Raw genomic sequence first — 12,780 nt, 5'->3', positions numbered from 1 at the left:
TAAGATCTTTTCATACAATAATACGTAGCCTATTGGGATCATTTGTATTATTGTGGACCGGAGGGAGAGGGTGACGAGCATAAGTTTCACTTTCCTTTTTTATTTCAATTCCAACTTTGGTCATGAAGAATATGTTTCTCTGTTGTCCCCGTTCATAAAGCATAAAACAACAGCATCAGAGCACGGTGATGACAGTACAGTTACAGTAGTCCCTCGTTCTTATTAAACATCCATGTTGTAGTCCGCTGTATAGAAAACTAGTTTCCATAGTTTCCCCACAGCAGCAGACGCACATTTATGACCTCCGCTGGCGCATCATAAACACGTTGGATAGTGAAAGTGCAGTCGGATTCTCTAAAGTACCGCAGTCTCTTCTCCTAAGTCCTTTTGAATTCTCCCATCCACTATCCCTTAACCCCGTGACGTTTCACTCAGAGGTCAAGGAATAGACGATAGGGTTAGAACTTAGGAGCTGATTTTTGGACTATTCGACTGCAGCCATACTCTTTCCTAAAGATTATGTGCATCCTTAGGTTTAAAATACTTCTTCTTAACCCAGCCACAGTTGACGAAGTACAGACACCCTTAACTCAAAGTCTTTATTATGTGTTGTGGTTTTAGGTGTGACTCTTAGTTTCAAGGAATACCATTTGGGAAAGACCTCAGCTACTGTTGGACGCAGTGTTAACTCGAAACTTGACATTTAGTTTCATACTTGGATGGTGCGGTGCGGAATGTAGCTGCATAGCTCCAAGACTTCCTGGGTCATTCAATACTCCATGCTGAGGATTTTGAGGAAAATCTTTTTAAGCATGAAGAAAATGGAATGAAGAGAAAGACGTAGGGCGTTGTTAACTTAATGAAACACTCAGGCGATCAGTTGTGTTTTACTGCGGTGGGAGCCAGCAGCCGGCGAGTGGTTGGGGTTCATGTCAGGGTCTCCTCTTTCACAGCACAAGTGCAAACGTGACAATGACGCCAGCCTCTACTGTGAGTGGCAAACTCCCTCCTCATCTGGATTATGATAGGAATTGTCATAACAGGTGTCACATGCAACCATCGCACCTTATATCAGTGTATTGCATTCAATTCAGACACTTTATTTTAATGACATTTCTCCTGAATGTCATTGTTACTATTTCAATTCAAGGCATATCCATACAACTTTTAAATGTGATGTCTAACGAATTTGAATTAATAAAACAAATAATAAATATTTACTGTATTAACATAATGTAACGTTTTTGACTGGAAATTGTGCCTTAAAAGATGCCGTTAAACTTGAAAAATTAAAAAATTAAAACCTCAGAGTTTATGCAAAGCAGATGTTTAAGGAAGTTATAGCATCTGTCCATATTTTAAATAATTACTTTGTGTATTAATGAGTTCACGTTGATTAATATTTTGACCTATATAAACATTTCAACATGTAAAGGCCTTATGCAACGTAGTGGATGCAATATCAGAGGCATTTAGAAAATAATAGCATTGACCATATTTTTTATTATTTACTTTGTGTATTGATGATTGATATTTACGTTGATTAATTATCAATTCATTTTGACAGTTGTATCAAAATAAAATGCCCAATGTTTGTTTTAAACAAAAAAAACGTCTTTGTTCCTACTTTTCCAACTTTGACTTTTGAGATATTCATTATCTGTTACACTTTGAACCCAGATTTTTGGTGTCTCTTTCTCTAAACTGCCTGTTGTTATTGGATAATATATTATTTGTTGGCTTTATTTTATCTCGAATGTATCTGTTTAACTGACTCTCATCCAGATGTGAGCTAAGCTAGTATAACCGGACTGTAGTCATAGCCCCCCCTGTGCATGCGATGTTGTTAAAGAGGAGCGTTCTGGACATTACTCAAGGTGGTGACAGACATAGACAGACACATGCACTGGCACGCAACAAACGGCGGAAAGTGGACTGCGAAGGAGGGAAGGAGGAAGAACTCAATACCAGTGACTGTTTACAGTTGCCACGATTACAGCCAACCCCTTCCACGCAGACACACATCCCCACAGTCCCACCAGGCAAATGCATCTGCCAGCGAAGATCCGGCCCCAGCAAGAGAGAACACTTTCCCAGAGATATCACTGACGTACATATGTGAGCAAAACACGCTCGCAAGCACGCACAGATACACAGCACACAAACTGATGTGTTGTCCGTCACCGTCGGTTTTCATTGTTTTCAGTTCTTGCTGGGTTGGCCTGTTTATTTTAGCAGTGTATCCTCAGGGAGCCAGTGGTGGTCAAGAGAGCTTATGGGATCCCAGAGGGCTTGTTGTGCTGCCCTTCCTCTGTAGCATCAGGGTTTCAGGACGTCCTGGACATAAATAATTACATTACACATGAATATCTGTGTCTAGAATACGGATAGTTTGGGCTGCCCGTTCTCAGTTGATTAGATGACTAATTGGTCGCTTTGGTCATCGTCAACGAAGATTTCTTAAGTCGTTTTTTATGATTTTATAACCCTTGCCCTAACCCTTTTTTTCATGATGAATGACTCTTTTTCTAAAACTCAGGAGCATTACTTTGGTAAACACAATATTTAAGTTGATGCATTTGCTAAATAATTTCTCTAGAAACTCAGGTTTTAAATAGATGTTAAATGTACAGATGGTTTAGTCTATGTAAAGGTAAAAGTGTTGGACAAATGAGAACTATAATCCAAGATGATGTACAGTATGTGTGCATAACCTTATATGCGTTGTGTGTTGGGCTGCTCGTTCTTAGATGATTAAACAACTTATCAGTTGCTGTTGGAGCTATATATTGATTTGTTATTTAATGGTTAATATATATTTTATTGCTGTTTTTGTTTCTAGTAAATGTACTATCATTTAGTGTAATTATTTAAGTTAATTAAAGTAGTTCTTTATGCTTTTATTTTGAAGGCGGTTTTGGGAACTCTGTAATTTGGGCACCTGGTGATTATTATATATTTGAGACAGGTGGTGGGATTGGCGCACCAGAAGAGCATATGGTTTTTACCAGGGAACATAGGATATGCTACAGGAGAAGCCACAGGAAAGGCACCGGTGAAACCATTGTTCTGTATATGTATTATTGGAATACAAGAAAATAAACGAAAAAACACAACGTTCTTGCCTGGACATTGACTATTTACTGTACCTGTTTTAGGATTTGCTTTCTGGTGCCCCAGAGGCAGTTTTAGATTAAGTTAGGTTTTCTATTTAATGTAAATAAGGGGTATAGGAACTCAGTCTTAAAGATCTGATAAATTAACAAAGGGTTTATTCCTCATAACGGTATGAGTGTTTCGAGAACTGAGAACTTTAATTCCAGGACAGCCCGAGTTGTATCCAGTCTTTGTTGTGCTTACAGCCCAGACATCACCTTGAATCAAGTCAGGGAGTTCTCAAAGTTTAGAGTCAGCAGCCTGCCCTGGCCTGACACTGGAAAGAATGTTGGAAATCCTTTGATAGCTATAACTACTTTGAAAGGTATTTTGAGATTTTGATGGACAGGCAGGGGGGGGGGGGGCAGAGAGGATGTCAGTGCAGGTAGGGTTGGACGCAAGTTACTCAGTTTCTGAACAGTCTAGACGCTTCGTAGACATATAGGTTAGGTTTGGTGCCTGCTTTGAAACCAATCTGCAAATATCTTGTTCTTCACATTCTCACTTGTTTTTTGTCTTTTCTTTACCTCAACTCTGACTGTGTATTGGCATTGAGACAATAATTGTCTAATCTGGTTTTATGAGGAACATTTTAGTTACAGGCTTGGAAAGATATTTTGGAAACTACTAATTACTGACTCATAACATATGTACATAGTTTCCAGATACAACGTATATGCAACATATGATGGTGCACACTACTTGCTCTGGACAAACCCTGCAATTCCTGAAAAATGTAAGTAGGATAAATTGAGGGATAGTTTAAACTGTTTGGTACAACTGAATTACCCAATTGTATTCATTACATATAAGTAAGATACAAGTCAACCGGCCTCTATTAGAACACTAGGAATGCAAATGCTTTTCTCAGACGTATATCAGCCATTCTCAGTAGATAACTGTTTAAAGGCGTCTTCTCCCTCCCCATCTCCAACACTGTAACGCAGACACCTGATATGACCTGCCACCAGGACTTGTCAGTGTGAAAGAGAAATAGGCCATCAGGTTACGCTGTCCTTCTGTCCAAAAGAGACACATGAGATATTTGTGACTGAATACTGAGAATCATTTGCTAGCATGTGTCAGTGTTTTGCATTATGTACTTTAAAGATTGTATCATAGGCCTACATTGTTCAAATGTTGTATATGATGCACTGTCAATGTTATTTTGATCTTTAACTGTAGAAATGTATATATATTTCAACAAGACAACAAGCAAACAATGATAAAGTTAAAATGCTGATATGCCAAATGTGTTTGATGTATAACATTTGTACTGTCTTTAAGTGTTTTAACATGCTAATTATCCCAAAACACAAAGTAGAGATGAGGCTGATGGGAATGTCCGTTTTGCAGATACATAGATCAAAGCATTGTAGATTATTATTAAAGGCTGGTGCTTAACAAAAACATTTAACCGGATCACCAATGTTATTACAACTTCCGTACCTATTTATTTGCCATTCCATTGGGTATAGTTTGAGACATTTTACAGAATAAGTAAAAGATTCGGACTACAGGTTTCACAAAGGGAAAGTCAAGAAGTAACCAGTCATGGAGATTTATACTCTGGGTATCCTGAATATCTTTAACAGACTTCATGGAGGTTAACTAATGTGAAAACCATGGTGGTGTAGAGAAATGGTCAGGGTGGTAGTAGGATTCTTTGTCTGGGTATCATCAGTATCTGGACCAAATTTCACACCAATTGTTTTAAATACATGATGCTTGAAGAAGAGTCATGAGATGACCGAGGTCAGTGTAATCTGTGCTCCGGTGACAATTAATGCATTCGTCCAGATATTTCTGGACCAACGTGTTCGAATAGTCGACAGAGAAACCAAAATGTAAACCAAAGATATAATACATTTGTGTTGCCTGCAGAGCTGCAGTCACATAGATGTCTAAATGTGTCTGACAAATCCAAACTTTAGTCATAAGCGAGTCAAAGACCAATATGTTGTTCAACATTCAATTATTTGAGCATCAAATAAGCAGGTTAAAACACACCATCAATAAACCCCAAAAGGTCAAAGGTCAAAGGTCTTAGGGGTTAATCAGAGCAGATTAATCATGGTTCCATAGTGGCCAGGTTCATCAGTACTCTCCTTGTGCTTTGTGTTTGCTTTGGCCGTTCCCCCCTCCATAGCTTAACACTGCACTTTTCCAGAACAGGTGCGAGGGGGTGCTGAGTAAGCCCAACGCAGATTTTTGGGGGTTGGTCTAGGATGACCACTGAATCCCTCTGTCCCGGCTTCTTGACCTGCAATCAAAGCCCTGACTTTGGGAGAGTACACGGTGGGGGGAGGGGATTGGAGCCACATGGCCACATGCTACTCATCCACCTGCATACTGACAGGCAGTCAGGCCGTGTCACAACAATCCCAAACACCCCTGTGCCCCGGCCTAACCTCAGCCAACCCCCTCCGTGCCCCAGCTAACCCCTGATGACCCCTGCGGCCATCTGTTACAGGGCTCTGGGATGTGATGATTGGCTGGGGGGGCAGGAGTGAGGGGTGAGATAGGGATTGGGGTTCCTGGATGGCTGATGGGTGACTGAGGAGCTTTGAGGGAATGTGTTCACAAAGCATGGCAGGGTTCAAAGTTACATATCACAAATTCTCCATAAAACGGTATTTTCTAACACCTGTTTGCTTACGTACGTTGGAATCTAGAGTCCTTGGGTGAGCACATGCAGCACACATTCACAGCAGCTTTAAATCAGTGCTGGCTCTTGTTGCAGAGTCACATCCATCTCTGCCTGCTGTCCTGTTCCACCGAGCCATCAGCGCTGCCTGAAAACCCATCAGGAGGAGGAAGACTGCCCACTCCTAGTTAAATACAAACAAACAACCAGTTTCCGGATTTGCATTAAATGATCTTTTCCTACAAACATTTGCAAATGTACCAGCCGTTCAGAGGTATCATCTTGTTTTCGTAGGTTCCAATTTCACCAAATGGATCGGGTTTACAACATTGCAGCTGTGTGAAAGATTTGATGCACATTTTCCCATGCAGTTGGAGATTGGCCACTCTTTGTTGGATGGAACAAGGCACTTAAAGTACTGAACATATAAATCGTGCCCCAAGGCCCCTTTTTCAAGGAGTTCAGTGTAGGTTCTCTCTGTGATACCTGGCTTAAACAAAGTTAAGAAAGACAGTCAGGGAAAAGTCAAAAAGCTTGCTCCTGTAAACTATGAGTTTATCTATTATGAGAATGTGTTTTACGTAGGTTTGCAATAGGAGATGACAGGAGGAAAGAAAGAGCAAGTGTTATTTCCATAATCCGACAACACAACATTAGCAGCAACACTTCAATGCAAATTGATTCTTCTGGAACAACATATGACAAAAAGTGTACAAATAGTGTGAACCAAAACCCCAGGACCACATCCAACCAGCCTACAGTGTCATTACCAAAGACTCTTTTTTTCAATTACACCTGTTGAGGTTAAGAGAAATCTAGCATGTGAAAATAAAACCGTGATGGATCAGGTGTTTGTTCAATTATGCAAGTGACTCTCCTTCTTTGGAGACATCAGGTGGCTTTCTTCCCCCTGCCCGTTTCTGTCCCCATTTGGACAGAAGAGGGTCAGCGTGTCTCTCCTAACCCAATACTGTGAAGTACTATTAGGCTGGCTGACCCTTGACCTGTCTCTCAAGGGCTATTTATTACTGGCACGTGTTTGACATGTAACCAGAGCGTGTAAGGTCATAATTCACCCTAACTACACCCAGGGCCTTTCTAATTTCTCTAATTTCCCTCCTCGACTCCTCAAATCCTCGGTCCTCCGGTAGTGACCCGGAAATTGATTTCAGCGGAAATGACAGCTCTGCATGCATCCCCTGGATATTATTTGATTAACTGCTTTTATCGCGACGCAATGTTTCCAGTGAGAACAGCTGTGAGGTCCGTGCAGAAAGCAGAGCAGTGTGTATAATATATATCACTCAGTATAACAGGCCTACATTACTCTCTTTATGTGTATGCTGTAGTTTAGTAGATATCTACAAACAAAGAGTCGATATTTTTCTAAAACCATTTAGTGCTTCACATAAAAAAACGGCTGTATCCTGATATATTATGCTTTAGGAGCTGTAGGTGCGTGTTGTATCCCGCACTGTGAATGAATTCAAAGTAAATAAGTCGTCATGAACACATGAGGCTGCTGTGCCTCCTGTCATCATTAATGGACGTCTCTTTAAAATGACCGCTCAGAGGAGAGGAGTTCTCATTTCTCTAACCGCCTGCTGCTTCCCCTCCTCTCTCCTCGGTTCCCCTCCTCGACTCCTCCGCTCGCATCTCCTGTGGGCGGGACTAAGACATGAGGATAGAAGTCGAGGAGGGGAATTAAAGAAATGAGAAAGGCCCACAGTCCTCTGCATTTGTATTGAGTTTGCATTAAATGGCTGGTTTAGGTGTACGACCTGTGTATATTATAAGACTCTTATCCTCTGGGATGATGCGATGCCAGGCCTATACTGCAGCTAGCCTGAGCCAAACAGAAGGAAATGCCTGCCTTCTAAAAAATCTAAAAGTGTCTTAATATTATTTTGTTTCCTTTTTCGCTGGCATATTAACACTGTTTAGCCTTTATTCACAAATCAGCTGGGTTTTGTTGAGGCCCAACAGAGGTTTCACATCACTGGAGCTAAACTAGCTGTTGTCGGTCAGTAAATCCATCCAAACCGTGGGCTGGCTGCATGTTTTGCCAAAGTGTCTCAATGAATATAATTTGGAAATACAGGGGAAGTTAATACAGGTTGATAAAGTGTAAGAGACATGTGGGTGCTGTGGCTTTGGAGATGTTATAGGCAGAGGTTCTAAACCTTTTTGTGGCCAGGGTAGAACTACTCAAACTGATGCATATAGAGGCATTTGCATTGTAGTCAAATAGTTTGAAGGCCTAATGTAATCATATTAAACATGGAGTTAATTTATTCAGATTGCATTTTAACTCAACTTGACAGCATTTATAGTGATTAAGTGATTGCTGTAGCTTGTCACAATCCTATCATAATTTCTAATGACCCGAAGCTAACGTGGTTGCTAGTATGGACAAAACACGCCTGTCAATTAGCACAAATAAACAACATCTGTTTATATACAGATACCACTGACAGAAAAGGAAGCATTGCCTCCTTGTGACCTCATGGTGTTATAGCTAACAGTAACTTTGAGCTCTATTTTGGTCTCCACCACCTCCTCAGAAATAAATTGCTCTTTAGCTGTTAGCTGTTTGACTTCCTTCACTAGCTAATTGTTAACTTTGTCTCCTGTTTGGTGCCAGAAAATGTACAGTGGATTTGTTAGAGCCTAATGCTATTAAAAGCTGCCTCATAAGGCAGAACATATATTCTACAGGAAAAATCTTTCATCAAAGCCATTGCATGCCCATTAGACAGCGTGACAACTTTATTACTACTGTATGATGTGTGTGTGAGCAATTTCACCTTCGTTATTTATGGAAAGGAGACAGAAACATCAAGAGCCAGAGGAAGACAAAATCCAGGCCAGTCATGTATTGGTGCCTTTACAATAACATCCTGCAGGTTGTATTTTTAGTTAAAGTCTTTGAGTCAGGGACATGAGGCGGCCGGCCCAGGAGGCCTTCACTGTCCAGATGGTGACAGCACTCTGATGGTTTTGCCTTTAAGGCGCCAAGATGGAAACATTTGGAATACGAGTGAGTCACACGTACCGGTCACAGGATGGACAGTCACTCATGACTCCAGGAAACACACACATACAGTTTGTGTGTGTGCACATGGACACAAACTTGATTATGCACACAGACAATAAATACTGTATGTGTATCACACAGTTGTTAGTTCCTTTCGTACACTTGCCACAAACATGCAGTGCACAGAAGTGTACTAAATGGCAACCTACATGCTGCAGTTCAACTTTATTTCCAAAGTTGTTATCATCTCTTTTTGTTGGCCTGAATATAAGTGATTTAAATGTAATTTCATAAGCAAGATACAGAGATGCATAACATAATTTATTGTCCAACTATAAACTGCTTTTCCACCAGTTTCAAGGGCTTAAGTGTATGCTCTATTTTACAGTATATACATTTCTCTCCTGCTTTGAAGATTAACACTCCATCTGGCAAAGTGTAAAATGACTTCCCTGTGTATCCAATTGGAGGCAGGAGGCCTGACACTCCAAATGGGGACATGTATCCATGTGTGACAGGCTTTAGCAGGAAACAAGACACCTGTTGCTCTGCTCTGATTACCACACTTAACCAACTAGAAAAATATTGATTTTCAGAGTTTAGCCTCCAAGCTAGTAAGTAACCTTTACGAAATTCTGATTATATAGCTTCATCTCAACTTGCGTACACTATTTTGGGTGCAATTACACAGAATTATGGCAAAATGAACTGTACTTGAATGGTGCACTAACAACTGTCAAGCATTTGAGTGTGGAATGCTTGACATTTCTTACAATCAACAAGCAGTGGTGTTGGTTGCTCTGGTAAATACCGCACAATACACAAATATAATTGAAACATAGGTGTATATTTATTAATTAAACAACACTATACTGTTGTCAGAAAGAAGCCATCAGCATATTTTGGGGATTAATTAAGCAGTTAATTATTTAGTACTGAAACGATAACACTGCTAGCTAGCAATCGCTAGCTAACATATACTATTGTCATTTCCAGCCATTTGCAATTTAAGCCGTTAACCTGACGAAATATAGGCGTTACACAAGTAAGTAAATAGTGTACACAGTGTACTACATGTGAGTGAACAGAATTATATGGCTGTGTTTAATTGTATTATATAATATTCAACACAGTTTCACGGCATTTCGTGTTATAGTCACGAAATTAATCTATTGATTCGTGTTCACCAACACGATTTTCCCATTTTTTTCGTGTCACACAGAACGATTTTAAAAGCAATGTAAATAATAACAAATTAGAAGGAAAAACAGATAAAAAAAAATACAGATTTCAATATTCTGACACAGAACGATTTTAGAAGCAATGTATTTCTATTGGTAGTATGTTTCGTGCCTGCACCAAATAATAACAAATTAGAAGGAAAAAGAGATGACAAAAAAATACAGATTTCAGTATTCTGAGGCTCTGAGCCCCATTTCTTTTCCTCGCGGACGGCAAAAAAACTCAGACATTATACAATTTAAAATAAAAGGGATAGAGTTAGGCTTAGGGTAAGATATTGAGTAAGAACATGTTTTTATGAACCACACAGCTTCTGGTATTCCAAGACCCGACCGGACAAAAAGACGTGTTGCAGGCACGAAACATACTACCAATAGAAATACATTGCTTTTAAAATCGTTCTGTGTGACACGAAAAAAATGCGAAAATCGTGTTGGTGAACACGAATCAATAGATTAAATTAATTTCGTGACTATAACACGAAATGCCGTGAGACTGGGTTGTAATATTGTATATTTCATATATCCAGCTACCACTGTACTGTCATCTTTTCAGAAAACAGCAGTTGAAATTATTGAACTACGTTAGGATTGCATTTGGTGACGCTTAAAATGTCTGTTTCCTTAACCCTAATCATAGAGAAAGTATATCTTCTACAAGTTCTAATGACAAAACTGGTGTTTTTTAACCTTTCAGTCTACCATAAATCATGAGAGATTGATGACTTGACACCCCCATGATGTACCTATAGTGAGGGGGAGTTAAGGCACATGTGTTTTCATGCCCGTTACTGATGTCAGTCTTCACAACGGAGCAAAAGGAAACAACAGAATGGTAAACTTCCATACACAGGTAGGAGGAATACAACTCTTTAAATTACAGCTACAATTGTTAAAACAGCAGCATACTGTACAGTCACAGGTCCATAGTCAGCTGATCAGAAACTTTGGCTTATTGGTCCACAAGCATAAAGCAGTTGTCCGTCCATAAAGCCAAGAACAGAAATCCAAATGTCCAAATCATATCCTCAGAGTAGAATAGAAACTTGGGGCCAAGCGTCACACAGAAGCAAATATGTATTAACAGGATAATCCCCCTGTCATCCACCCTCTCTGGCCCCAAATAGACCATTTAATCCCCCACCCCCCAATCGAGTCATTTGGACTCCCCGTGGAGAACAAATTACCATTTTCAGGCGTCACAACTTTATTCCATGGTGTAAGGGAGATGACAAGATTAATCCTCCTCTCAGGAAGCATTACGCAGGACTTCCAGTTGTGTTGCTACATTTTCCCATGAACTTGGGTACTTGTAAAAGTACATGAACATTAAAGTAGAAGAGAAATCACAATGTTTGACCATTTGATGGGTCAGTTTTCAAAATCTATTTCACAAAATATACAAATGACTTCTTCAAATAGGGTCTCCACAACAATATGCTGTACAATGTGTGAACAGTTCTACATTAAAATCAGTACCAAAAAGGTGCAGCTTCTTCGAGTTGAATACTAAACAAACATAACAAACACTTTGTTGTTAAGGAACAACACAGATGAGGTAGAAGCTTTGAACACTGGCCATCAACTTCAAGTATTTCAAACTTAAACGGACTGCCTCTGGGGCTGTTTCTATTGAAAAGGAAACACTGGCATCAAGTGGCCGTCGATATTATTATCACAAGAACGTTGATGAAGTAACCTGCAATACAGTGAAGTAACTACCAGAAAGTTAATATTTCATTAATTAAAACAATCTAAGATTAAGCCACTGGGAGTTGCATCTCAAGATCGTTTTGAATACACACAATAAAAAGATGTATTATTTTTCATTTGCAACATTTATAATCACTTAACACGTCCCCATTTGCTCTTCCAGTGGCTCCAAGTATTGATTACATAATGAAAGTGAATGACTTTTGTTGTATTTAAATTATGAACTATACATTGACTTTCTTTATGACATACTAAACTATGACAATTATGACATTTAATTACACTTTTGTGACTCATGTGACATGTGTCAATCTATTCAATGACAACTTAAGAATGTAGAAATATGACAGTATGATATTTAGAAAATGTTATAAAGAAATAACATATTCTAGTATATTTACAACATCAGCAAAGAAAAACACATAGTATGGTACTGTATGTTGAAAGAATCATATAAAAACAACATAGTATATTATGTAAAAAATATTTAGGAATATAGTAATGGTAAAGTCTTTGGAAAATAGCAGATAGAAAAACATGGTATAGTATGTCGTAAAAGGTAAATGTATAGTATGTTGAATAAATAAAGGCATAGTATAATATATATCAAAAAAAGTAATAGTATACTGTAGTATAGTATAGTTAGTCGAAAGTATCAGAAAATAAACATGTAGTATAGCATGTTGGAAAAAGCGATACTATAGCATGTTTAAAATATTATAAAAAACAATATAGTATAGTATGTTGAAAAAAAGTCAGAGTAGAGTAGAGTATGTTGAAAATATGTAAAAAAAATAACATAGTATTGTATGTCGAAAATGTCGAAAAATACGAGACAGTATAGTATGTCAAAAAAGTAATAGTATATTATGTTGAAAATATTAGAAAATAAATCATATGTCAAAAAAAGTCAAAGCATTGTATGTCTAAAAACATTTTAAATAACAACATAGTTTAGTGTATGTTGAAAAGAATGAAAGTATAGA

The sequence above is a fragment of the Trematomus bernacchii genome, unplaced genomic scaffold (assembly GCF_902827165.1).
Source record: "Trematomus bernacchii unplaced genomic scaffold, fTreBer1.1, whole genome shotgun sequence".
In the NCBI taxonomy this organism is placed as follows: Eukaryota; Metazoa; Chordata; class Actinopteri; order Perciformes; family Nototheniidae; genus Trematomus; species Trematomus bernacchii.
The sequence above is the reverse complement of the archived record's forward strand: the minus strand, read 5'-3'. Positions refer to the sequence as shown.